This window comes from Anomalospiza imberbis, chromosome 3 (genome assembly GCF_031753505.1).
Source record: "Anomalospiza imberbis isolate Cuckoo-Finch-1a 21T00152 chromosome 3, ASM3175350v1, whole genome shotgun sequence".
Classification (NCBI taxonomy): domain Eukaryota; kingdom Metazoa; phylum Chordata; class Aves; order Passeriformes; family Viduidae; genus Anomalospiza; species Anomalospiza imberbis.
This window is the reverse complement of record NC_089683.1, coordinates 5,530,404-5,557,745: the sequence shown is the minus strand read 5'-3', so window position 1 is coordinate 5,557,745 and position 27,342 is coordinate 5,530,404. Positions and strand designations below refer to the sequence as shown.

The following is a 27,342-nucleotide window of genomic DNA, read 5'->3' as shown; positions in this document are numbered from 1 at the left end:
GATCAGAGGAAATTTTAGGGAGAATTTTAGTTGATTAATATTGTAAATCATTACAGTACCTCATTTTTAAAAGTCTCCATAGCAACTGCTGTCATTGGAGCCTTTTAGTGGTGCCTTTTTATTTCTTAAAATCTCCTGACTTCCTCATTTTCAAGTGGTTTCATTCTTAAACATTACAGTGGTAGGTACCTTTACCCTTTCTTTTCTGAATTGTGAATGCTGTGTCTTGCTGAGATTTCAATAAACTTATTCAGTTGTTCGTGTTAGTCCCACTGTTTTTATAGCAGTACTGCAGAAGCTTTTGTAAATGCAACATTATCCATAATTTTTTAGGACAGAAAGAAATGCTCACCGTGATGATTATTATTACAGGATCTATTTGGGAAAAATAAATATTTTAAGAAGAAAGTGATTGGAAAAAAATACATTTTTTCTCCTCTTTCTTCAGAGAAGAATGAGAAAAGAGAAAAGAAAAAAATATTCAAATATGAAACCCCTCTCTTAGCCTTCTCAGTTAAATTGAAAGACAACTTTCCCAGCTGCACCAGGAGAGGTTTAGATTAGATATTAGGAGAAAAATTCTTCACTGAAAGACTGATCAGTCATTGGAACGGGCTGCCCAGGGTACTGGGGGAACCACCATCAATGAAGGTATTCAAAAGGTGGGTGGATGTGGCACTTGGGGACATGGTTTAGTGGTGAATATGGTGGTGAATGGTTGAACTCCAAGACTGTAGAAGTCTTTCTCAACCTTAATGATTCTGTGAAATCTGGAATTGTATGTGAAAGCCTCTGTGGGAAAGGAATGACAAATCATGGGTGACTTTTGTGGCTGCCACCTGTCCCTTGGTGTCTTCAGCTGCCTGGACACAGAGGTGCATATAAATGTGTGGTGGCCTTCAGCAAACCTGGGCTGGCTCTTTGAACAGATTTCTGTGTTTGGCTGAAGCCTAAAAGGAGAAATCTGCCAAGTCTTCATTGACACCTTTCCTATCATGACATGTGAGCAGATGCAAGCTCATGTGGAGGAATTGGGACAGGAAAAGTGATGAGGGGATAACTGAATACTGAAAAGGGAACTGCTGGGCCAGGAGGGGGTTAGCCGTGAGGTTCTTTAAGGAGTAGTCAGCATTTCCTGATGGCCTGTGTACATATGGGATGGCTGGCCACTGAGAGAAACTGGAGGAGAGCCAGTATCAGGCAAGGAAATATAAAGGTCACTGAGTTATAAACATGCTGCTGGCCTTCAGCTGGGATGGAGCATTGCTCTGCTCACAGATGGAAGGAAATGAAGTCTCTGTTTTATGATCGGCTCTCCTGCACTTGCAGGGTCTCTCTGGCTATGAATGCTGAAAGCCAGGGTGAAACCAGTGGGATGGCTTCCAGAGCCATTTGTGCATGCCACGAGTGTGAGGAAACCCTCCCACCTGAAGTGCAGTCACAGAGCACCAAACCTGCTGCTTTAGTCATCACAGAGAGCCACTGACTCCACTGGCCTCAGGTGCCCTCAAGACCTGTTAACAAAGTGGTTAATACCTGTGGTTTCATGGAGAAATTGCTTGCACTGTGTGTTCAAATGGTCAAGCTAAAAATGGAGAGAAGAAGAGGAAAGGTTATTTGGGGGCATCAGTGGCATCAAACCAGTGATTTCCTATGTGGTGGTGATCACGAGCATCAGCTTATTTTATGGGTATGTGTGAGGGAAATGTAGTTGTTGCAGTGTGTTATCAGCAAGAGCTGCTCAGACATGCTTGTGGTTGGGCTGGGGGACCAATGCTAATAATTCAAGTTATTCCCCTTCAACCTTTAAAAGCCTTCTATTGTGGTAAAACTGAAAGCCTCAGGAAATGTTTGCACAAACTCAGCAAGAAGGGAAGTTATCACCAGTTTCAACTCTCTGGATAACTCCTGTGCTAAAAATGACTAATGCTTGATACATGGGGCTCTTATCCAAGGACACTTATCTGTTACACAATTCTCATCCTGCTGCCAACCAAGGAAACTCTGTCACTGATTTGAGTGGTAGAATAGTCTAAACTGTTCAAATAATTCACTAAAATCTCAAAGCCTGTGAGGTCCCATCTACTGGTTATTTATGTCTATTGGTACTAAATTGCCACCAACTTCCATTATCTTAAGTGGCAGCTTAAAGCCCTCAGTGCATTTGTTTTAAATCACACCAATTAAGGAGGACAGTGCCATTATCTCCACTTTTCAGGTGGAATAGGAAGCTGAGTCAAAGCTATACTAGGAACCTCAAAGCTATATTAGGAACCTCACGCTTGTTGGGTGGAGAGGAGGAGTCTAAACAAAGAAACAAACTTGCCTTGTGCAAGTCCTTGTGGAAATTTCCTACAAAGTAGAGCAGCAATGGATCAAACATAGTCCTACATCTCTGAGAGATGTCATCCCTCAATTCTTTGGTGCAGGATCTCAGCCCCTGTGAATTGTCCAAGTGTACTGCTAAGTAGACTTGAATCTGCAACATCAGACTCCATGTGACCCCAATGATCCAAAAGCTTCTTCTCTTGAGAGAACAGAGCAATGATAGAGAGAGTGGTAACTACCTATTCGTGGACCAAAAGCTTGGAGGGAGGAATTCGGGTTATGTTAAATAAATCAAGTGCTTGAATATTAAAAATATTTATGCTCCCTCATTGTAAGGCAATCTCCCTACCTTTAACTTGCTCATCTTTGGAACCACAGAAAAGATGCTAAACTGAGCTCATTAAGAACTAAACCCTACAGTTAGTTAAGAAATAGGTTAGTTAAGGTATAGAGAAAGCAAGAGTAAGAGGTTAATATAGCAAGATATAGAGGTTAATACAATTAGTTAAGGTATAGAGAAAACAAAAGCTTTGTGCAGATCCTTGGTTCCTGTTTAGGCAATGATCCCTGCACCCAGTCAAACCATTTTCAAAGCACAAAGTCTATGTTTGGCCTGATTAAAAGGGGTCCTTGCCTGATTTGAAGAATTATAAAGCTACTCAAGAACTAAACTGTCAGCTTTTGTCTTTAAAATTAGATTTTTTTTCTCTATTAAAACATATATAAGTTTTATGTAACTGTAACTATGTTTCTTAAAACTGCACATAATATTAAAATGGAAATACATCTTTTCCACAAAATTTCACAGGATGAATTACAAATGTGCAATACAATTTGTTAAATATTAAGCATTTTTGAAGTTGTTGTGTATCCTCCTTGGTTTTGACTACTTTTATATTCTGCAAGATGTTTCCAAAATGAGTAATATCTTTTGGGGATCCTAGAAGACTGCAAGATGCCTAGACTCAAATCACTCCTCCAGGTCAGGACTGGCCCAAATATTTTCACCTCCATGATGAGAAGAGAGGATGTCTCAGTGCAAATCTGTTATTCCCTTTCCTCGTGGGTCTGGACACATTCATGGTGGACAAACTAGCTGATTTTCAGCTATTGCATCCCTTAGTTGTGACCATCTTGTCCACATGAACACATTCTGCCAGCACACATGACCACAGAACTTCTGAACAATCTGCCAGGTCTGATATTCCACATAAAAATTTCAGTAAACTGAGTAGCTTTTCACTGGCACATAAAGCAGTAAGAAGACACCTGATATTCATTATCTTTTATCACTACCAGTCTTGTCTGGACATAAAAAGCTCTATAAACAATGGTCAGTCTGTGGATTGTCTTAGCCAATGTATCATCATTACTTCAGCCTTAGTCCTCTACCATCAGTGATAAGTAGGTCTCCAGGAAGAAACAAAATACAGTGCCAGAAATTAACAGAAAAGATTCTGAAAGCCAAAGCAATTTGAGGATCAATCTTTAGGGAAAAAAATGAAAAAAAATTTAAAATCCCTAGGAAGAGGAGACAGCTGTTGAGCTCAGCTGGTCATACCTGAATCCCATGAAAGAGATGATGGAAGAGGATTCTGGTCAGCTAAAGAAAACTTAGAAGCTTATTATAACAGGAAAGAATACTAAGGGACAAGAACAATGGAAATGTAAAAACCCATTCCTAAAGAAGAGAACTAAGGTGAAATCAGGGAGTTGCAGGCTTTCAATAAAGTTAGATTTTGACAGTAGGCAAGGTCTTGGAGACATTAGCAGAGGATGAGATCACAAAACATCTGGAAAAATATAAGCTGATATAAAGGAATTGGGAGAGTTTCTGGAACAGAAAGTCATGTATGACAAAACAGATGGAATTTTTGGAGGCAGATGAGAAGTGACATGATGGGTTCTAAGTTCTTTACAATTTTTGATGGTCCTTAGCACTTTGCCAGCCAGTGGATGTAGCTGTGTATGATCAATGGTGGTGAACATCTTCATTAAATAAATAGAAGCCTTACACCATGATCTGGAGTAGACCAAAGTGGCAAAAGAGACATATTAAAAAGTTTTTTATGGAACAACCCAGTTTGGCTATGCTACTTCCTGGATCTTGTTCCTGAACAGTGCTCAGGCAGCAAAGCTGTCAGAGGAAAATTAGAGGGCAATGACCAAAGGCCAAATCTGATCTGAATGGTCTTCTCTATTCTAATTTGTATGTTTGTGCTTTCAAATTAGATCATCATCCTTTCTTTTTAATTTCAAATAGGTGTTAGTTTGCTTGTTGTGCAGGCCCAGGACATTCTGTTGCTTTGAGCTGGGGTCTCTTAAGTAGCCTGAAAACAACTTCTTTTGCAGGGGCTGTTTAAACCATGGACAATGCTCAGTTGTGGAGAGAGCTGCTGAGCTATGTAGAGACAAAAGCTCAGATCCAGGAACCTGTAGGAGCTGGGAGGTGGGGAACCCAAAATTCAGCCTGCTCAGTCTGTGTGTTTCCTGCTGAAAAATTCCAGTACCTTCCTCCAAGAGGTGTGCATAGCATAACCAGAGAGAGCGAGCTGATTTTAGAACTGCAGCTTTTAGATTCTTAGCAGGAAGACACTAGCTCATCTTTGTTACCTATGACTCTAAAGCCCTCTTGGGGAAACTTTGGTGAAAACAAAGTTATATAGACTTGGGAAAGGTTAGAATTTGGATCACAACAGAATTTGAGTGGTACATATAAGAGTCCAGAAAAGTTTCTGATTAAATAAAGGTGCATTTAATGAACTTATGGGCTGTATAATGAGCAGTTCAGGAAAATATATGGACTGGCTTGTTGTCTGACACAGAATTGGGATCTAAGTGAACTGGGTCCCATTCCAGAATGACTAATTCTAGACAACTGTCCTGGGCTAATACAGATATAATTCCTTCATTTCTGAAACTAGCTTATTTGACTATCTACCACATATTTCTCCTCTGTGCTGCTTTGCCTGCCACTGACTCACTTTGGATTGTGCATTCATTCCTTTGAATGATTGTGCTCATTCCCTTTGTATAACTGAGTCTGGCACACTTTGCTCAGGGTCTAGGTAAACAAAATAAAAATAGATGTTCCTGAGGGTCTAATACCAAAATCTTACAGAGGGTGTTAATCACCCCGTGAATGAACATGGACTGGTTTCTTTTACCTTATCTTTCTGTTTTAGTGTCTGTAATGTCACAAAATCAGTTTTTCCGGTGGTATTCCAATTAATTCCTTTATTTGTCTAAGGTAGAAACAACACAATAGAGGGCTCTAGCTGTAAGTGAAAGTATTTATACTCTCAGTACTATATACAGAAAGTACAAAGGACATTTGAAAATTGAATTCCAAAATTTTTCAGAGGTAGCCTGAACGGAGCCTTGCGGATCAACCAATTCAGCCACATGCTACCTCAGCCTCCCACGTAACATAATCTGTTCATAAATTTGGTGTGTTCCTTCATAAAAGGGCTTAGGTTTCATTCCATAACTACTCCTATGGGAAGGCTGCTTCAAACCCTCACTCTTCTGACAGTTTGAAACTCTTTTCTAATGTCCATCTGAAATTTATTCATGGACAGTTAGTACCCATTTGTCCTCATGCCAAAATTGTCCTGTAGTTTAAATAGTCATATCAACTTTCAGCTTCCGTTCTGATACTTAAAACAAGCATCTCCTCCCATGTATGATGTTCCACATTCCTTAGATGATCCCAGTGCCTTTCTCTGCACCATCCTGATTTCCAGTTCATCTTTCTTGGTCACAAGTAACCTGACCTGTGACTATTCCAGAAGTAAATAGTTTTGTACTTGTGCAATGGTTGTCACCAAACCCACAGTTTTCAATTTGGCTCACCCAAGTGAAGACATGTCAGTGAGGTTCTGATTTTAGCCAGGCTCATTTGTGTGATGAATACAATTCCCAGAATGCTTCCACAGTGCTTTCAGCTCCATCTAGACAAGAGACAGGCTTAAAAAAAAAAAAAACTGTAACAAAAACCTTCTTCTTCCATCAAGTTCTTGTCAACCTACATTAGAATTTGAGTGCCTTTGAATTGGTGAGAATATAAATTGCATATTTGCATCTGAGCTTTTTAAGGGCTGTGGCTCAAGGACTCAAGCAAATTATTATGTTTTTGCAAGCTGCCATGTGGCAGCTGACCTGCCACAGTTGGCTGTGTTTGTTGCAAATGTGATATAATGCAACACAGAGTCTGATGCTATGCTGCAGAAGCTGTTGGATGCTGTGGATGAGGATTGGAAGTAATCTCCATAAAATTGCTAACTTTGATAAACTCCAGGCTAAGACACTCAGATTTAGTGCTCACATGCGTTCAAGCTTCTGTTACAGCCAGTGTGTGTCTGGACAATCATGAAGGGATGGAATAGTGAATGTCTTCAGCTGGACCTTTGAGGCAGGGGGGCTGTCAATAGTCAATAGAGAGAGGGGGTCACTTGCAAATAACATTTTATGCCACTTATCTTCAGCCAAGCTGGGTTGCAATCTGCCCCATAACTTGGAACAATGCAAGAATTCAGATACACCTTCATGTGTTTTTGATGAAGCTGAACCTGATGTATGGATCAAGGGTCATCTGCAGTAATAACTTTTGCAGGTATTTTTAATGTGTACTGTGTCAGTGTAGTGGACGCAGGAAAAAACACTGTGCTCCTTTCTCCTGCTTCTTGAGATCAAGGAATGAGATTTGTTCTTTGACTGTATGGCCCCTGATGCAGAGTGATGGATGGAGGCTCTGGGTAATTTAGGTAGCTGGGTGGAGGTGTTTGAGTTTGCCCTGTAGTTAGAGGGCACAAAGTTGCTGTGGAAACACTGAAGTCCAGTAAGTTCTTCAGTTAGTAGTAAATATATACAAGTATTGTGTGATTCAGCTGCTGAGGCATCCTGCCCATGGCAGGGGGCTGGGAATAGATTTAGGTCCCTTCCAAGCCAAACCATTTTATGATCCTCTGAAGCATCTCAGCAGTACCTTCCTAATATCCTGCAGGAACCAGCTCCTGTGTGCTTTTCTTGTATAGCCAATCCATTTCATGACTGTGAAAGTAGAACTTCATTACCCATAATGTGATCCTGTGACAGATTCATAGGTGTTTGTATTTATCTTCATATTATCTTCTTCAGAATTAGTGTCACCCTGTGGATTATTCAGTGTTCACCACAAGCAGGCTTTGGTAAGTGGGACTTTCCCTCAGCTAGGGGCTTTGGAGTAAACCCCAGGAAGGATTGCCTGGAAAGAGAGCTCAATGCTTCTCTCCATGTCTGGAAGGATGGTGCTTTAGCAATTCCTCTGTCAAATAGTCCTACTAAACAAGCCCATATTCTTTTTTAAGCAGCAGAGATCCCGGCTGCTCCCAGAGTTTCCAGCAATTCACATCACTTTGCACCAAATAATAGAGACATACTGATGGTTTTTGTCCCTCAGAGTAATTTCTAAGCAGGTCCTCTGAGCAAACATTCTTTTTCTTTGCTGTCCCCTTGAAAGAGTCATCCAAAGCCTCTAATCCAAGCCACAGGTCAGAACTGAGAAATGCATTATAGCTACAATATTTTTTCCTATGTGTTTCAAGTAAAGAAAAAAGCAAACTCAAGAAAATGCTCTTCTACCTTCCCACCCCTTCCTATTAATTCTTTCGTCATTTTCAAAATGGGTTGATTTGATTTCCTTGAAATATTGCAACACACATACAAAAATTGCTCCCCAGCTGAGAAGTTTTCACATTAAGTTTCATCCCTTCTGCTGTTCCTTTATTTTTTTCTTCAGGAAAAGTTACAAACCCATGAAAACAGGAGGGTTTATAAATGAAAGTGCTGGCAGGGCCTTAGTGTAGCATTTCCAGATGTGCTGGTGCAATTAGGGTGGGTCAAATACAGTTGGATGAAATCAGAAGTGACCCAAAGTTGTTATCAAAGCCTTGAACTGAACCTTGAGGGGGCTGAAATAATTTAGTTGAGTTTTTCTCTGTTTTGGAAAGGGCTACTATATACCATTTTAAGAGGGAATTGAAAGTGAAGAACATCTTTTGCAGCACAGCATTTCTGCCTCCAGCCACAGGTAAAATGGGAAGTCCAGAGGCAAACAAGAACAAGGCTCTCCCTTCCTTTTCCCACATCATCAGTACTGAGGTTAGCAGCTTCTTGCCTTAAAACACCTCCAGACCCTGGAAACCTTCTAGCAGCTTTCTAGCTGTGTAATTAGCCAAAGAAAAAAATTGTTGTATTTGGATAATTTGGTGGTTTGAGTCCCAAACTGGCTCTGGATTAAAGCTCTTCAGTGCAAGCTTTGCATCTCACAACAACTGAAGGATCTTATTATGGCTCCAGATATGCGCAAACACACATCGCACTTCAGGCTTGGGGAGTCCCAAGTGTGTATCCACAGCAAGGCTGACTGATTTTTATATTTTCCTTGGTTTTTCACTTCCTTGTTTGAGTCTGGAGAGGAAATGGATAATAGGAAAAATCAATATCTTCCCAAAAGGTGCTTTGGGGTTACTGCAGTGGATTTGCTGTTCTGCAGTGTGTGTGGACACACAGCATGAGGATTTGAGAGCGGCAAGAATAACATGAAGCAGAGCTTCTCCTTTGGGATAGAGGCACTGTTTCTCATATCAAGCTCTGAAGGAAGCCAGAGAACCAAACCAATTCATGTCAGAGGCTGGGGAGAGCCAAGGTATCTTCAAACCTGTAGCTGAAAACAGAGGAGGTTTCTCATACCTGGATTTGTTTTTCCATGCTGTCTCCTTGACTTGAAGTTGGAATCTCCTGCTTAGGTTTCCTGCAGGACACTCCCTCCATGTCACATAATTTACTCAGAGAGGAAAACAAATCCCAGCAGGGTTTGAGTTTTGTGAGCCTTGTGTGACATGATTCTCTGCATATCCATTCTGAAGCCACGTCTCTGCTCAGCTAAGGTTTCTTATTTTCTTCCCAGACCCAGCAGCCCCCTCTACCATTATTGAATAACAGTATATATTAAAAAACAAATTAGTAAGTTAAGAGCTCTCCAAGAACACCCAGGTGCTGAGGAAGTTGTATTTGTGCCTCGAGAGGTGGCACGTTTTCCCCCTCAGATGATACCTGATCTAGTGCTATGGTACTGTGTTAACTGAGCATTATCGTGCTCAGAAGAGCCACAGCTCAGATGAGACATAAATTTGAGACCCTGCTTGCCTGCAGTGAGCACTTTAACCTGGGAGAAATTTGTGGGAAGGCAGGAGGGATGATGAGGAATGGAAGGGAATAGGGATTTCTCTTGCTGTAGGCTGCCCTTCACCTGGATTTATGCAGAAGTGCTTTTTTTTTTTCCTCCTTTTTACAAAAAAAAAAAAAAAAAAAAAAAAAAAGTGCTGCCCACCTTCATACTTAAAACCTGCCCTAAGCATAAAATTTTCATGCTGCTTCTTTATCATCTCTGTTGTGATCACAAGGATATAAAGGGAGTGAGAGATGGAGGCCTCTCCTCTTCCCTGCATGTGGAAAATGTGAGCGCATGATTGGTGTCTGACAATCTCTTGTGGCAAATAGACAGAGGGACAAGGCTCTGGTACCTCCTGAGTCTGTCCATCACAGTTACACGGCACTAAATCCCATCTCCACCTCTCCAAAGATGCCCACTCGGCAGCCTCAGTGCCAGGGAGGGTTTGCCTTTGCTAGAAGCCTTTGACAAAGATGTTGCATACCTCTAGATATGTGAGAAGCATACAAATCCTCCAGGATTTACTGCAGGGCAGCATTTATCAAACCAAGGAGCAAGCTGGATCATTGGATGCCTGCCATTTTAAAGCTCTGAAGATTATTTCTGGTTACTGAAGTTTGACCTCTGCATTTCAAGTTGGGGCCTGGACTCCCTGGCCTAAATCTAAACCAGTCTGTGGCGTAGCTGTGGTTTTCCTCCAGGGTCAGCAATGGCTTAAATCCATGCCCCACTCAGTAAATTGGCAATGGCAGAAGAAGATTCCAGGGTGGTGGCCTGAGAGGAAGATGAATACATCAGTTCCAGATAATTACTGCTGTTTTAAAAAACTTTGGGATGTCTTGAACCTGTTTCTCATGTATTCTTCTATTTCATGTATTAGGCTGGAGATAAGGCTACATAATAAATATGGTTCCCTTCATCTTTAAAAATCTGTGAAGGTTTTGCAAAACTGCTTGGCTCTAAAGAGTGCCCTGTAAATCTCAGGGGAAAAATACTGCAGCATAGAAAACCAGTTGTGTTTATTCAGGATATAACTAATGGACAGAACAAATACTTTGAAGAATAAACCTCAAACCCTGCTTTTGGGTAGCATTACGTACACTATTTAAAATACATTTATTTTAAAAATTTCTTTCCTTGCCATAATCATCTGGGTTGTATTACACTAAAGAGATGAATAGCAAAGATTAGCAAGCTGGTCATCTGTCCACTCCCAAACTCAAACCAAGATTAACTACAAACTTTCTAGCAATTACAGGCCTGGTTCAGGATTCAGGTCATTAATGAATACATTGTACAGAGCCAGATCAGATACTTGAGGAAAACTACTGGATATATCTTTCCACTTTGACTGTGACAGTTACTAACTGCTTTGTGATTATGAACAGCAGCAGAAACACTTTACTGTAGTTCTGTCCATGTTACTTTAAATTATACATAAGAAACTCAGACAAAACACTGTCAAAAATTTATTAAAGTGGATATGACAAACAGATATTTAATTTGCTTTTATTTGTTCTTGCAGATTCTTCTCCGATATGCTTTGTACTTTTGTGTAAATTTCCAAATTGAGATACAACCACTCTTAGGCTCCATTTAAATGAAGGAAAAATGTTAAAGGTTTTAGGGGTTGTCCCAGAATTTTATGGTGAGCCCAACTCAAGTGTCAGAGAATTCTTTTTCCCCCTATTTTCAGAGATAGGCACTGAATTTGATCTAGTTGTCCATGAGCTCACCTATGTCTCAGGAGTTATTGGAGATAATGCCTGATAGCTGTTGTCTCACACTTTTCTGCTCTTGAACTTTCCAGAATGAGCTAGTCAAACTGCCATTTTTATCTGTGCTTCTAAATTTCATTTCCTGGGGATCAAATCCAAAATTAATACCTATATTATAAAATAATAATAGCAACAGCATATAGCATTGCCAGTGTTTTCTGCTTTTCCTGTTCTTTATACATTTTGGTAGATTATTATACTAATAGTGCTTTGCTAAGTGGAAAAGTAGTATCATCAAATAATGTTCTGATTTGTTCCTTGTCACAGGAAGAGATGAAGCCTAGAATAGGTTTCCAAAGTGCTTGAGTCCTAAGCCTGCATTTTCTCCCAAAATAGTTGTATCGAGCTGTTTTATTTGAGGCAAAAGTGCTCAGCATTAAGTTAATGGCCCTTGCTGAAGTCAGCTGCATCATCAGCAATGCTGGATGCATCCGAAGCCTTGACTCTTGATTTTGGTTGTTTTATACCTGTATAAAATGTACATACAGATGTACTATGCGAAAAAGAAAGATTTATGCCTTTTTACTTCTCTTGACTCACAACATTTTGTCTGTGATCCATTTCCTATAGGCAAGATGAGGCAACATCCCTGTGTTATAGTTAAGGGAATTTAGCAATAGGGATGTGACCAGAGTGTGCCAGTTAATCTCAGGGTCAGTCACAGAGTGTCCGCTGGCAGTGTTTAGGTTACAGAGATGAACCCTCAGTGCTGTTAGTTCAGCAGGAAGAAAAGTAGATACAGGCTTTTGCTGTTGCAAAATGATAGGGAAATGCCACAGACCTTGATCTTTGGATTTAACTAAGCAAAAGATGTTGTCCCAAGCTGCATTTTGGACTTGGAACATCATCTTTTCTGGCCAAAGGACTCCTGGGATGACTTATTTTTTAGTGGTCCGCAGAATTCTCCCTTGGAGTGAAAAAAAGTGCAGAACAGCTTTCTTCTGGCACAACTCACTGCCAGGCCTTGAGACTGACAGGTATGAAAATATGAGCTAATGCTTATCAGATGCACATCTGGAATCACAAAAGAAAACTCCAGAGGTAAAGACACCCCAAGTCATCTAAAGTCAGCTCCTGACTTCCTAGGATGCCAAGCATCTTTACAACAGGCAAGGTATCTGATAGCTTCTGATGTTTCAGAAGTCTGGATGTGAGCTGAACCAACTGCTGCTGCTCTGGTTTGTTTTACCTGAGAGCTCCATTTTCCAGTTCTCCTAAAGCAATACAAAAATGAGGAACAAATGGAAGCAGTGACACTGTGGTGACTGTCAGAGAGATATGAATTGGATGGATGGACTGAAAATTGGGATGGAAAACTGGACCACTGTGCTTGTGGAACAATGGGCATCAGCAGGATGTGCAACTGGAGACCAGTTGCTGGCACTTTTCTTCTGGGGTCAATAGGGGGGCTGATACTGGTGAAGATTGTCATTAATGGCTTTTAATGGGACAGGCAGCCCCTCAGCAAGGTCATGGATGATGTTAAAATAGGGAAAAATACTGGAAAGTAGAAGGTAGGCATGAAATTCAGTTGGAATTAACCTAAGGGAATGTTTGGATATGGAATTTATTGTTTCATGAGAGTTTGGCTCCAAATATTTATTGAAGCTGAGAGATGACAACATGCTTGTTCCACGTTGTCTCTTTCCCGTGGAAATCCTGACGAATAGCTCAGCATAAAGGATCTTCAGGACTTTGATTGGTTATTCCTGCACTGAGCCCAAACATTTGTGCTTGTGAAGAATTTATCAGTAGGAGTCATGGGCTCCTGGAAATGAGAAAGGAAGATGGAATGACAGAGCCTATTGACAAAAGAACAGAGTTTCTTAACAGTCCAATGCGAAGATTAATCTGGAAACAAGTGCAGTTCATCTTTCCTACTCCTGTTGGATTTTCACTTGAAGTGAGGATAAATTGATAGATTTTGCAGATTTTAATGGCTTCTAAGGTATAGGGACATTAGTGACCAGAAAAAGACAATAAAAATACTACAAAGTTATGATAAAAACATTGATATTTGTGAAGACAATCAATTTTTTTTTAAATATGAGTGCAGAATTTAATACTTGTATATGGAGTCACAGCAAATGGGGATTGTAAATATGGAGATTGGAATTTTCAGCAGAAGTCTCAGCAGAAGTCTCACCTGACATTCAGTTGGAAGACCTGCCTCCTGTTGACTGAGGAGTAGCTCCTCATATTCCCCACCCCACTAGCCCAGACTGGATTCAATTGTGTCCATTAACTCAGCAACTACTTTGCTGAAGGGGAAAAGTGATGAAGCCTGAGTTTCAAATGGTTTCAAGGTGCTGGTGACTTTTACAAACTGCACAGACACCTTTTAGTGGTTAAAAGATGTGTTTATTTCTTGCATTATTGGTCTGATTAAAACAGTTCCTCTTGCAAGTGTGTAAAAGGTAGCTTTAAAACAGTGCCTGAACACCTGCAGGACAAGAGCCAGTCAGGTTGTTTTCAGCCACCTTTTCTAAGCCTGTTGAGCAAAGCCAGGCTTTGTGTATGTGTGTTACAATCCTTAGGGATGCCTTAGTGAAGATAAATATGACTAAACACAACTCCTAAGCTGACTGATGTTCAGTCATGGCCTTGCTTTACAGTGCTTCTTTCATGCTTCACCTTTTGAAATTCTGAAATCTCTATTTTAAGTTTTGTCAAAAATATTTTTTCTATTTCTGAAAGTAAATAGAGAAGAAGTGGAAGTTAAGAGGGGAATTGTTTTGTTTGTGTGAAATTCAGGCTTAGCAAGGAGGCTATCATGTAAAAGTGAAAACAGAACATAATCTAGGGCCAAATGAAAAGATGAAGAACAAATTGGTACAAGAATTTTAGATATGGAATACACTGAGTTTGAGATCCAGTGGGAATCTGACATGAAGAAAGGGTGGGAATGAATATTTTAGGTTTAAAAAAACCCAAATCAGATATATAGGTAGAGGAGCTGAGAAGAGAAATTCAGATCCTTACTGATTGAGAATTTTTAGGGCATCCCAGCAACATAACTGTGAATACTTGAGGGTGGTGAGGCCCTGGCACTTGTTGCCCAGAAAAGCTGTGGCTGCCACATCCCTGGAAATGTTCAAGGCCAGGTTGGGCAGGGCTTGGAGCAACCTGGGAGAGTGGAAGGTGTCCCTGCCCATGGCAGGGATATTGGAACGAGATGATTTTTAAGGTCCCTTCCAGCCCAAGCATTTCATGACTTCCAGGAAAATGGGACCAAGAGCCCTGAAAGGAATTAGGAATGGCTGGAGCCTGAGGCATGAACTGTTGAGAGTAGACTGGGACTGTGTACAGGAGATATATGGCAAAAGTACCCAGGAATGTGAAAGGGGCAAGCTTGGCTGTGCCAGGGAGGGTACAGCTCTGCTGAGTCTGCTGAGGAGGTTGAGGCTTGTCAGTCCATCTGAGAATATCATGGTTTCATGGAGTCCACATTGCCATGGCTGGTGGCTCTCAGCCTTCAGAGGATTCTCAGGGCTGCTCATGACAAACGGTGAGACAGCCTGACCCTGATCCTGGAACTCATTTCATCTGATTAGCTCCACAGTGGGAATGTTGGCATCTAAGCCAAGTTCCCATTGCAGCCCCAGGAGATAAAATAGGTGCTTGAAAGGCATAATCTCATCTAAAGTTACTCTTCAGCCACTCTAAGACTTTCTTCTTGTTAGATGGAGATTTTTTGTGATTTTTGCTATCAACTGTTGCTGCAGGCCACAAGTATGGCTCCAGAATACTTCCAACATACCAACATCTCCAGATGACACTACGTTTCGTATTTCTGGCTTTTATCTAGCTGATAAATAGCTTAGAGAATTACAGACAGCAGCTATCTATGTTGAAAAATTCACCAAAACCTGAAGTCACAAATCCTATCAGAATACATTTAAGTCCAGTTTTAAAATGCAAATAAAACCCATTAGTGATGGTTTGAGAGCTGAACTGGATTCCTATCTGACCTCTTCAGAAAAGATCAGTTTGATTTCGTAGCTGAAATGCCTCCTGCCAACAGATAAATATAAAATTTGGACCTGGAAAAAGTACAAAAGAAGCTGAGTGCATGACAATTGCTCAGGTGCTGATCAACCTTTTTGATGCAGAAATCTTCTCTTCTGCCTCCATCAGCTGCATCACCCCTGTAGGTACTGGATTGCACAATATTGGCCTTTATCCTGTAAAATTTTAGCAGGTCTTTAAACTAACTGGTCTTTATAAATCTTTGATGCAAGACCAGAACTGGCACTGAAGAATGCTGTGGAATTATCAATTATGTCCACAATGTCCATTAAGCTACATTGTGAGTTCACATTGCATTAAGTAAATGTGTCAGAGGATTGTGTGCTGTCATGTACCTTCTATGATGGTTTTAAGAATGAGATTTTTGCTGTTGTGTGAGGGACAATTTTTAGGCAGCCAATTAATAATGCATTACAAAGGGAATAATAAATGCATATTAGCTCTTTGATCCGTGAAGCAATTGCATAATTGTGTCTGGCCCAAAAGTCTTTGAAATGTTCCAAATGTGCAACAGAACTTGGGTTAGGGATGTCTGGGTTGCAGCAAAACTACAGAATGTGGTGAACAAGCAGAAGTACCAGGTAGGGCAAAACACCATGGGAATGTGTATATGTATTCCTAAACTTCATAAAGGATATCAGCAAGAGCTAGAAACTGAAACAGCATCAGGCAGATCATGGTTCAGTGCTCAGCCCACTGGTTCACTCTCAGGTTTTTGTCCAAAGCATCAAACCAAACAATTTTTCAGCTCGTCCTGCCAGGGCAGCTTTTCTCCTCTTCCCAACACAAAAGAAGCACAGCAATATCAGCAGTGGAGCCAGAAGGATCTGCTGCAACACCCTTTGCTGCTGAAACCTCTCCCTTCCCTGCCTGCTCAGAATCCCATGTCTGAAGGCTGACTGGAAACACATGGCACAATCCCACGTATGCATGAATTCAACACAAGAATAAAGAGCACCAATAAGGCCAGGCTGTCTGTCTTATCCACTTGCATACCTTTCACTTAGAAACTTGCTGAAACCCTCCCCAAATTTGCAGGCAGAGCAGAGATGATGCTTGGAGCTGTGTGAATGTGTGGAAAGGGAGACTCCCTGGCGCAGAGGTCTGCTAGGGGAAAGAAACCAGAAAGAAAAAGAAGGTGACTCTGGAGTCCCACTTATTTCATCTCATTCAGGCTGCCAACTGCTCCCTGTGTCTGTGAACTTTCCCTGTTAGTCTCTTGCATAAGATTGTATGTTATATGTTGTATATATTGTATGTTATGGGGCAAAGATTATTTTTCTGTTCAGTTTTTGCACAACTCTCATTGTAACATCTTTCTCATTGTAACTGTGGGTGTGAGGCTGCTAAGAATAGTAACAGCATTACCAATAGTAATAATTATCCTATTTTTTAAGTCTAAGCTTTAAACTTGGGCTCATCTGGGTTCGGGTCTTATTTATGGGTCCTTGGTTATTTTTAAAAAAAAAATAATTCTAGACAAAGTGGCCCTTATCCTATTTGCTCCACACAGACAAATCGCTTGGTCAGACAACCTGCTTCACAATTCCAAGAAGAAACCAAGATCCAGTGAGCTTATTATACGTGTAAACACTATTCCCACCGTGAATTCATGGTGATGGGCAAGCTGGAAATTTTTTTCATTCTTGTATTGACAACTTGAGGGCAACCATAAAAAACAACATCATTTTCATCTGATTCCAGTGCCTCCAGCATCTGCAGAAAAACTCATTTGGCCAAGCTTCAAATAGGAAAAGGGTGTGGGGAAAGGAAATAATAATTGCCCCAGCTATCAATGTCTCTACCATTTGCATGCTGGAGCTGCTCCAAATAACTGTGCCTGCTTTGGAAGTCGCTGTTTACTCCAGTTGCTTTGTACTGGGCTAATGGCTCCAATAAATTCTGTGCTATTCCTGTGGCTCAGGGTGGCTGTCATCTGAGTTTATGAATGTGAGATTTGTTTGGCTCTCCCCCCCTCCACGAGTGATTTGGGTTAGAAAGTGTGATTATATTTGGGCAGAGGGAGAGAGATGCTGCGAGAAGGCAAACTGAACAGACATTGTGAATATTTATTTTTTTTAGATGGAAGGCAGTTGTATTTATGTGCAGTTGTAAAACAGAAAAGATATTGGTTTCTGCTGCAGGAATTATATACTAACTCCAAAAAATGTACACAGTGAAAGCTTATAATAGAAACTTATTCCAGCAGAATCTTTTTTTTTTCAACAAACGTAGATTGGCATGTGGAGCATGCTGTGCTAAAGAGATCGTAGCTTGATTGTGGTTTCATATCTGACATTCCTGAGTGAACAGAGAACTGTGGTCCTTATTCATAGTATTTTGGGCTGGGGGTAAGACAGAGGACTCTGCCATGCAGAATGGTTCTTGTTTTTGCAGGGAATGGGGAGCCAGACGAGCTGCCAGTTCCACTGTCCTTCATTTTAACTCCTCTGCCCTCCGTGAGTCTTTTAGATGTGGCAGCATGGCTGTAAAATGCCAAAAGAAAGTGGAAAAGTTAGTCCTTCTAAGTCATATCAAATCAATTAATTTTCTAAAGCAGGCTTAATCAATGTAATTCATTAAGAAAACACAGGAGGAGGCTTTTCTATTTCCATGGGTTGCTTGGGCTTCACATGAGGAAATCAGGAACGCAATCTGGTTATCCATGCTGGAGTAGTGCATACTATTATATGCTTATGGACTTCAGGAGAACATGGCATTTTCAGCTTTGCCTTTCCAGTGTTTGCAAGGCTGAGGCCTTATGAAAGAGGTGATGCTTCCAATCTGTCCTGGAAGACTCTGTCATGCCAATACACTGCTGTAAAGGACTCTTCTGCTGAGACATATGGTCTGTCAGCTGCTGGAGAGCCATGAAGACATCATCTAAGTCAGGCTGGCACCACCATAAATACAGGAATTTGTGTGGTTATGTTAATTGCTATCTCCTTTTTGTGCCAGGGAGAGGATTTTATTTTGTGAAGTTCATCACCATGAAGAGTTGGAGATGTACTTTTAGAGACGCCATGTGGCATTCACCCTCTAAACAGACACTGCCATGAGTCCTACCCAAGGAACTGAGGTTTAGATTTTAAGTTTAGTTGAGGGTTCTTCAATCCTTCAGTGGTCCCAGGGTCTCACATTGCTGAAATTTTCTACTTTTACTTTCTAAGGAACTGATGGTGAATGTGGCAATTTTTTAATATTTTACCCATTCAAATGTAGTCTGAGATGATTTAAAACTCTCCCCTTTGTTGTTAATTAAGACTTTCAATCACTAACATTCTCTTACATTGAAAATGTGTCCCTGATCGCCTCACATTTTAGCATTTTTAAATAATAAAATTTCAGGGGCTTTTAGGCTAATTTCTGTTTTCTTATCCTTTCAATGACCTTATTTCAGTCCTGCTCACACAGCTCATAGAGTCAACAGAAGATCCTCATTGGGATGGGATTCAAGAGCATATGCAAAAAAATGACATTTGTTTTCCTGTTTCCTACTGGATTTGCTGAGTGATGTGCTGCTGAGGAAAAGCTGGCTAGCTCTGCAAGCGAGGGACCTGGGGTACGTGCTCTGCAGGACACTTTGGGAGGTATTTGGGAACTGAAGGAAAGCAGGTCAGAAAGACCCAAAGCAGAACTGATGAATTTAATGTATTCCAGTGATTTTCAGACAAGTTAAGACACATTTTCCTCTGTAATACATGTAATACATGATCTTCAGTTCTACTTTGTACTCCAGAATCTCTGAAAAATTCCTGGAGCTTTTTTCCAATTTTAGATTTGGATAAAAAGTTGATATGTGTAATAGAGGGAAATTAAATATTGCCTCATTGATGGGACTCAGATCATCTAACTCCTCTGGCATAGCTCTGTTCATCTAACCTAGACACACTGTGATCACTTAAGAGTCAGTGGAAAGAAACTGGTGTGTCCAGGAAGTGATTTCTGTGGCCTGGTTTTTATGTCTTCAGGGTGGGGGGGACCAGCTAGAGGAGCTCCTTCACTCCCATGGCCTGCATACGGAGGCACTTGGGGTGCAGAGTTTCAGGGATCCTGTTCCTTCTCTCAGGAAGAGTCTTAATCCTTTCATAAAATGATTGTCCTCTCCCTTAAAACCAGCAAGGTATTTTGCTACCATTCCCACTGTAAGATGATTTCAACTCAGCTATCTGAAAAATTGAAAAATACGTATAGTTTTTATAGTAAATACACTCCAGGCCAAGAGAAGCCCATTTACACTTGAACCCCCTCTTTAAATCATTAACTCTTTTTCCTTGATGAGAGAGACTGATCTTCACTACCAGAATTCAACTGCTTTTAGACTCCATTCAGAAGGAGATTTTAGTTAGATTTTTTTTTTTTTTCAAATTTTCTTGACTGAACCCAAGATGAACATGCACATTAAATCTTTAGGCTAGAAGTATTTGAGCGATGCCTGGAAATATCTGAAGGATATATCCAGTGCCCTAGATTAACAATCAACTAAAAGAATTTTTGGCTCCTCTTACTTTTATTCAGAATTTACTTAAACAACTTGGTCAGGTTCTGAAGCAACCCATATTGAGATTGAAATATGGAAGTTTGTGGGAATATCTCACAACACAATGGTGACTGTCATGCCTTATTTTTCTTAAAGAAATGATTTCTTATTGTACAGTGCATCGAAATAGAGTGCTATGTTTTAACTTAGCCTTCTGAAAGACAATATGGGGCTGCATATCCAAAATCACAGAACTGACATATTTAAAGGGGTAAATGATATTGAGTCAATTCAGAGGGAAAAAAAAACAACCTACAGAAAAATTAAAGCAGTCTGTTTGAGTTGCCATTGAACATATGGATGCCAGATTGCAATGGTGAAAGCCCTCGCATGATTTGAATGCTTTGACTTTTCACAGTGGCTTAATTATGATTAAGAACTGCCCTTTGCAACAATGTGCATATCAATAACTCGTTTTCCTACATGAGGAGAGAGCTCTTTGGGTTGCTTGGCTGGACAGTGATCAAGGGCGTTGTTCTTAAGCACTGATTTCCCTTCATGGCATATTATTATTCATGGAAATAATGCTTCCCACTCCCCTAATGGTGACATCATGAAATTAGTGAAGACAAGCCCCCTTTCTCAGCAGGACAGGCGCCAGCATCGGATGGAGACATGACTGACTGGTCCCAAGGCAGATGCTTTCTGGTCTCTGGCTGCTCCTGGAGGGGGCTGGTAGGAGCTCTCACCAACAAGCTCAAGTTGTACACGACTAATCTTAACAGCTTATTTTAATAATACACTTATCTGTTCTCTTTCTGTGAACTTGCTTTCTCTATCTTTTTGAGAGTGAATTTGTGGGGAAAAAATGCCCCACAAAGTAAGGATATGTGGCTGACCTGCAGTGTGTTTGACCTTATAGTGATGGAGAATTTTAATTCCCAGTTCTTTCAGGGAAGCCACCCAGATAAAGTAGATTTACTAAACCATTACTGCCTCACACAGAAATTACAGTTGGATTTGATAACAGAGGTTAAACTGGATTTGGTCAGAGTAAGGAAAGGGTTGGGTTGGATCTACAGCATTAATGAAGTAAAGATGATGATTGGAGAAGAGGTGAAAATAAGTCCAAGTGTTTAAGAGAGATTAATCTCTAAAGAAATAGCCCAGAGCATCCAAGATGCACTTTCTGGCAGGGCTGGGGAAATTCAAGAAGGCTGAAATGAGGAATGATCACAAGAAAGATCATTCAAAATGCTCCACTGTAGAAGAAAAGAAGAGAGCATAAACCTCCAGCCCAGTTAAGAGTCACATCACTTCTGTCTGTGCTTGTCTCTTCAGTTAGAGAGGAGCTGAAGGCAATTATGCTACTAATTTTTGTGGCTCCACTGTGAGCCTAAAGTTAGGCAGGGCAAATACAGGCTTTGGAACTATATTCAGATTACATATTTCCAAAGTCTGTTAATAACATATTAATCTGTTAATGATGTATTCAGACTGCTAAGCTATTTCATGTCTTTCTTTCTCTTGACTGCATAGCAAATGTTCTGAAAGGCAAAGCTAAGTCTGCTCAGGGCCAGGCCAAAAGACAAGTGCCTGGGGCAGATAGGAGGCAGTCTGGATATGGAGGTCAGAAGGAATGGATTATAAGAATTTCTGTAGCTTTGCAGTGTCTTGAGGAGTCAGTCCCTCTGTTTTGGTGAGGAAATGTGTGTGCTTCTCCATCTCTCTGGTTTCCACTGACTTAAGAAGACAAGACTGATTTCAGCTTCCGTGGAATCATAGAACCCCCAAGGCTGGAAATAACCTCTGACACCATCCAGGTCCACTTTCAAACCAACACCACCATCATTTTCACCATTAAATCACATCCTAAAGTGCCACATCTACAATTTTTTCACAGAATCACACAATAGTCTGAGTTGTAAGGGACCCACAAGGTTCATCGAGTTCAACTCTAAGGTGAATATATTCCCATTGGGGAATTGCACCCATACCTTGGTGTTATCAGCACAATGCTCTGACCAACCAAGCCAATCTCAGGGCCTATGCTTCTAGGGATAATGATTTCACCACTGCCCTAGGCAGCCCTTTTCAATGCTTTCCAACCCTTTGTATGAAGAATTTTTTTCTAATATTTAATCTAAGCCTCCCCTGGTGCAGCTTGAGACCATTTCCTCTCAACTTGTTACTGGGGAGAGGAGACTCACCCTCATTTCAGGGAGTTGTAGAGAGCAATGAAGTCTCCCCTCAGCTTCTTTTTCTCCAGGCTGAGCTCCCCCAGCTCTCAATGCTATCCCCAAGTCCTGTCTGATGCCACGCACCAGATACTCCTGATCGCTCTCACTGAGCACTGTGCCTTTTACAAGACGGGTTTTTCTCCCCCCCAATTTTGCTCACAAGGTGCTGCCTTGAGACACAGATGGATTATTGCACTTATGCTGAGCATGTAGCTGTGTGTGCACCATTTGTAAGGATCAGAGCTTTGTAGCTCCTTGGGAAGGAGGTGTCCTGGTGTGAAAGGTCTTGAGCAGCTGTACAGGGATATCTGACTTTACACTTTAAACCCCAATCCACTTGCACCATTGTTTTCTTTGCATCTGCTGCCTGAGATCCTCAGATGTCCCTTGCCATGGGTGCTGAGGCAGTGTCTTAGAGCCTGTAGTTCACCCCAAGGACAAATTCTAGTTTGGAGCAGCCTCTCAGGGGTGCAGAGCTCTGAGCAGCCAGTTGTCTCAGCAAACATTTTCATAGCTCCAGTCCCCAAGGGGCTATCTCTGTGCCTTTGACCTTGAGCATCTGGCTATATGTAAATATAGATATATATTTATATACATACATACACACACACACACACACACACTCTGGACAGTTTGCTCTGTGCTGCTTGCAGTGCAGCTCCATTAAAGCTCTATATTTTAAATGCTTCCCAAGAGCCATGGTTTAAATTGAGTGGAGTTGACTACTTCCATGAAAAGTCATCTTCTCGTGAATCCAATCCATATCCTGGCAAGTGTCTGCCAAAAACATTATTCCCACCTTCTCTTCTCATGAATAATGAATATAAAATGCCTCAGGAATGGTGCCTAAAAAATTCATGGTTCCTGACCACATTATAGTGCTGGAACCTAGCAGTGTAAAAGATGCCTTGTGACTCCTACAGAGATGATGCCCTATTCAGGAAATTAATCTACAGGAGAAGCCTAAGCACACAGGCAAGATTCAGATATATTATCCTGCAAGGGCTATTCACATGTCTGGAAAGAATGCTGTAGCTGTTCTCATTTACAGTATTTAGTGTGCTTGACAAACATTTGCAATTCAGAGTATATAAGTATATAAGTATATGTATAGACATGCATGGAAATATATACACATTCATCTGTAGGATCAGGATCACAGAATCACAAAATGGTTTGAGTTGCAAGGTACTTTAAAGACCATTCCATTCCCCCCCACTGCCATGAGCAGGGAAACCTTCCACCATCCCAGGTTGCTCCAAGCCCCGTCCAGCCTGGCCTTGCACACTTCCAGGGATGGGGCAGCCACAGCTTCTCTGAGCAACCTGTTCCAGGGCCTCACCACCCTCACATGGAAGAATTTCTTCCTAATATCTCATCTAACCCTCTGTCACCTGAAAGCCATTCCCCCTTTTTTCCCATGCCATGGCAGAAAGTCCCTCTCTAGCCCTCTTGGAGCCTCTTTAGGCACTGGAAGGGGCTCTAAGATCTCCCCTCAACCCTTTGTTCTCCAGCCTGAATAATGCCAAATCTCAGTCTTCCCCCAGAGCAGAGGTGCTCCAGCCCTCACAGCATTTTCATGGCTTCCTCTGTATGTCCTGCATACTTTGGGGGCCCCAGAGCTGGATGCAGAACTCCATGTGGAATCTCACCAGAGACAAGTAGAGGGACAGGATCCCTTTCCTTGACCTGTTGCTTTTGACACAGCCCAGGAGAGGATGAACTTTTTGGGTTGCCAGTGCACATTCCAGTTCATATTGAGCTTCTCAACCACCACCACCACCACCAAGTCCTTCTTGGCAGGGCTGGTTTCAATCCATTCTCTGCCCAGCCTGTATTGTGAGGTAAGAGACTTCAAACTACATTTCTGTTAATCACAATCTCATTAAGTAATAGGATAGTAGCCCAGTGGTTGGACTAAGAATGCTATTAAGAAAATTAGCATTTTCTTAATAAAAAATGACCCATGATTGACTAGATTTAGCATTTGTAAATATTTCTCTACAAAAAAAACTGAAGGACTGGAAAAAACACTTCACCGTCTCATTCTGACTCTGCTGGGAACCTGGGAGAAATGCTTGGCTTTTTTTTTGTTTTCAAATACAAAGAAGCAAACCAGTGAGTAAGAGCTCTGTAACAGAGATTTATGGTTAATTCTCAGAAACTCCACAGGGGATTGGGAGCTGGGAAACTATCATTTGTTCTTGCTGTCCAGTTTTCAATCTCTGAACTGGAGATAATTGTCTTTGTTTCTGTAGGGAGCTGAATTGACATTCCTGTCCTGGCATGCTCTGATTTTTAAACCTTCAAAAAGTATTCAGCTTTCAGAAAAGGTCAGTCTTTCCCTTATTTATTATCTACAATAACCTGCTAAGGGAGTCTGGGGGTAAATGACTCATTATTACGGTAGCACTTAGGAATCTTCTCCGAGTCTACAACCTGTTGGGGAAGGCCCTGCATCAATGTGTAATAGGAGACAGGGGCTGCTCCAAGGAGTCTTGCAGGCTAAACAAATCGAAGAGAGGAAGGAAGTCTGCAATTTGTTTTTCTCATTTACCAGGAGAACAGAAGCACAGAGGTATGGGATGAATTGTTAGGGATCATACAGGCAGGTTGTAGGAGAGCCAGAACCTGAACTAACATCTCCTGCCTCCTAATATTGTGTTTGTCCCACAAGATCTCCTTTCTTTTCTGCTGATGGAGCCTGCATTTCCATTAATTATACAATTTTTCAGTGTGGTGGAGACCTGTCAAAGAGCAGGAGGGAAAAAACTTCTAAACAGAAAAACATGAAGGGAAGCCTGCCCTGCCCACCTTGCATTAGTCACTACCATTAATCCCTCCTTGCTGAGTGAAGGGAAGAGTTTCCAGACCCCTACAGAGCTTATCAGGGAAGGACTCACCTTATCTGAGAGGCACTTTTTGCAGCTTGCTGAGCAGTGTGTCCACACAGCAACGTGTCAGAGCCAATGCAGCAAGTGGGGAGAGTGTGAACACATCCACTTATCAAGTGAATACACACTCCTCTGTGTGAGTGTGACTTCAGGAGGTGTCAGTCCCAGGGGCAGCTGTCTCCACTGGCAGGGATTTCTAAAAATCCAGCTTGTTGCATCTCTGACTTTTCTAACCATTGCAATGTGGCCAGAGTGATATCAGAGCTCCAAAAGGCCAAATCAATGCCTGGCTTCCTTCCCAAATCTTATTAAGCTGACTAGAGCTGTTTGCATGTCATTTTCTAGAGAAGTGATTTGAATTTGTGATTAGTCAAAATAAATTATTCTTTTTCTCTCTCTCTTTTTTTTTTTTTTTTTTTTCTAATAAAGTCTAATAAAGCAGGGACTGTAGTTGTGAATAATTTAGCTGGTGGGTTTTGCACTCATTCTTGAATAACTTGCTTTGAGGAAATCCTGCCAGAAGTCAGTGGAACTGGACTCACACACTGGTGAGGAACCCAGCCCACATTTCTGTCTTTGGATTGCTAGATCAGTTCATTTAGAAACAAGTAGGGAAAAAGCTGTTTTGTTCAAATTAGCCAATTCCTTCCATCAATGCCTAGAGCAGATACTGTTCCGGCAAAAGGTAATATTTCAAAATTTTAGGGATTTTTTTTTTCTCTTTTTAAATTCCAACTTTCATTTATTTATCTTCTAAATTTGATTTCCGGCTAAGCTGGACATAACTCAGAGAGTATTTTGAAATTCTAATAAATTTCTGCTTGCAGTGCTCCTGAAACATGATGGTTCTGAACAAAAATGGCATTTTTTGACACACACGGAGATTTTCCTCGTCCCAACAAGTGCTAAGAGAAGAAACCACTTGAAGCCCTGCTACTACAACAGTCACCATCCTGCTGGCACACAGCTCCCAAAGTCATGATCTGGTCCAGCTAGGTCCAGATGAGGACAACCGGCATTTGGGATGTTTCCCCACCCTTAGAGACTGTCCCCCATGCTTGGGCTCTGAGTCACAGCCTTTCAGCAAGGAACCAGCATGCTTGGAGAGCTCTGGCTCTGGACAGGCTTCCCTGAACTTCCAGGCTCCCTGCTGTGGACCTGGGAGCTGAGCCCAGATTATATCTACTCTTCCAGGCTCTTGGCTCCAGGAGAAACTGTCTGGAAATTTTGGCATCACTCCCCGCTCTACAGCTACAGACTCTGTAAAGCTGAAGGTCTTGGCTTTGGGGAAATCTTCCTGGTGGGTCTGTCCAGGGGCTGTCCTACCTGGAAAGCTTTCTAGGAGTATTTGATCTTGGTGGGTCTATGTGGGGGCTGGCCCTCTTGGAAAGCTCTCTGGATGAATTTGAATAGATCTTTAGTGCCAGAAGAGCCAGTGCATGACATCTTGGGCAGTCTCTTGTAGGGTAGAGCTCTGTCTGTGGCTCATGTCTGTGGCATGGTGCAGATGAGAGCCTGCTGGCCAGGGATTTGTTCTGGGAGGTGGGATGAGTGGGTCTGAAGCTCTGAAGACGGAGATTGTAGGTGGATCCAAATATCCCATTCCATAGGTGGGAAACATCACGCTACCAACTGCACGCTGCACCCCACTCTCGTTATGAACCAGGGGAAAGGCAAATTTCTGCAGATCCAGAAACACACTTGGGGTGGGTGGACCTTGGCCCACCAAGCTGCCCTATTACCACCCCCCCCCCATTCCCAGCTGGATAGGGGAGAGAAAATAAAATTAAAAATGACTTGTATGTTGAGATAAGGCAGTTTACTGAAGCAAAGGCAAAATTTTGAGCCTGCACAAGCAAAGGGAAAACCCAAAAATTCTATTCTCTACTTTCCATCGGTGGGCAAAGTTCAGACACTTCCTGGGAAGCGGGGCTTCAGCACATGGACCAGTTGCTCTGGAAGGCAAACATTGTAAAAATGAATGTCCCCCCTTCCTCCTTTTCTTAGCTTTTATATCTGAGCTGATATCCTATGGTATGGAATATCCCTTTGGATAATTTGGGTCTGCTGGCCTGGTTGTGCTCCCCCAGGATCTTGCCCACTCCCAGTCTCTTGATGGGAAGAATCCTGGAGAAGCAGAGCTGATGCTGTGCCAGCCCTGCCCAGCAGTAGCCAAACTCCAGTGTGTTCTCAGTACCCTTCCAGCTCCCAGTGCAAAGCCCAGCACTGTGAGGGCTGCTGTGGGAAAATGAACTGCAGCTCAGCCAGACCCAAAACAACACTGTAAAGATTTCGTCCTAATTCCCTATGGACTGCATGAAGTCTCTGCTTCTTTCTCATCAAACAGACTCACTAATTTCATCCAAAAAATCCTGGAAAC

At 41.6% G+C, this 27,342-nt stretch overlaps 1 long non-coding RNA gene across 1 annotated transcript; it reads left to right on the top strand.

Moving 5' to 3' along the window:
• The first annotated feature begins 7,021 nt into the window (after positions 1–7,021).
• Positions 7,022–25,549, top strand: LOC137470178 (uncharacterized). The gene is made up of 4 exons (XR_010996925.1): positions 7,022–7,180; positions 8,399–8,469; positions 24,327–24,401; positions 25,402–25,549. It is a non-coding gene; the product is annotated as an uncharacterized lncRNA (long non-coding RNA).
• The last annotated feature ends 1,793 nt before the right edge of the window (positions 25,550–27,342 follow it).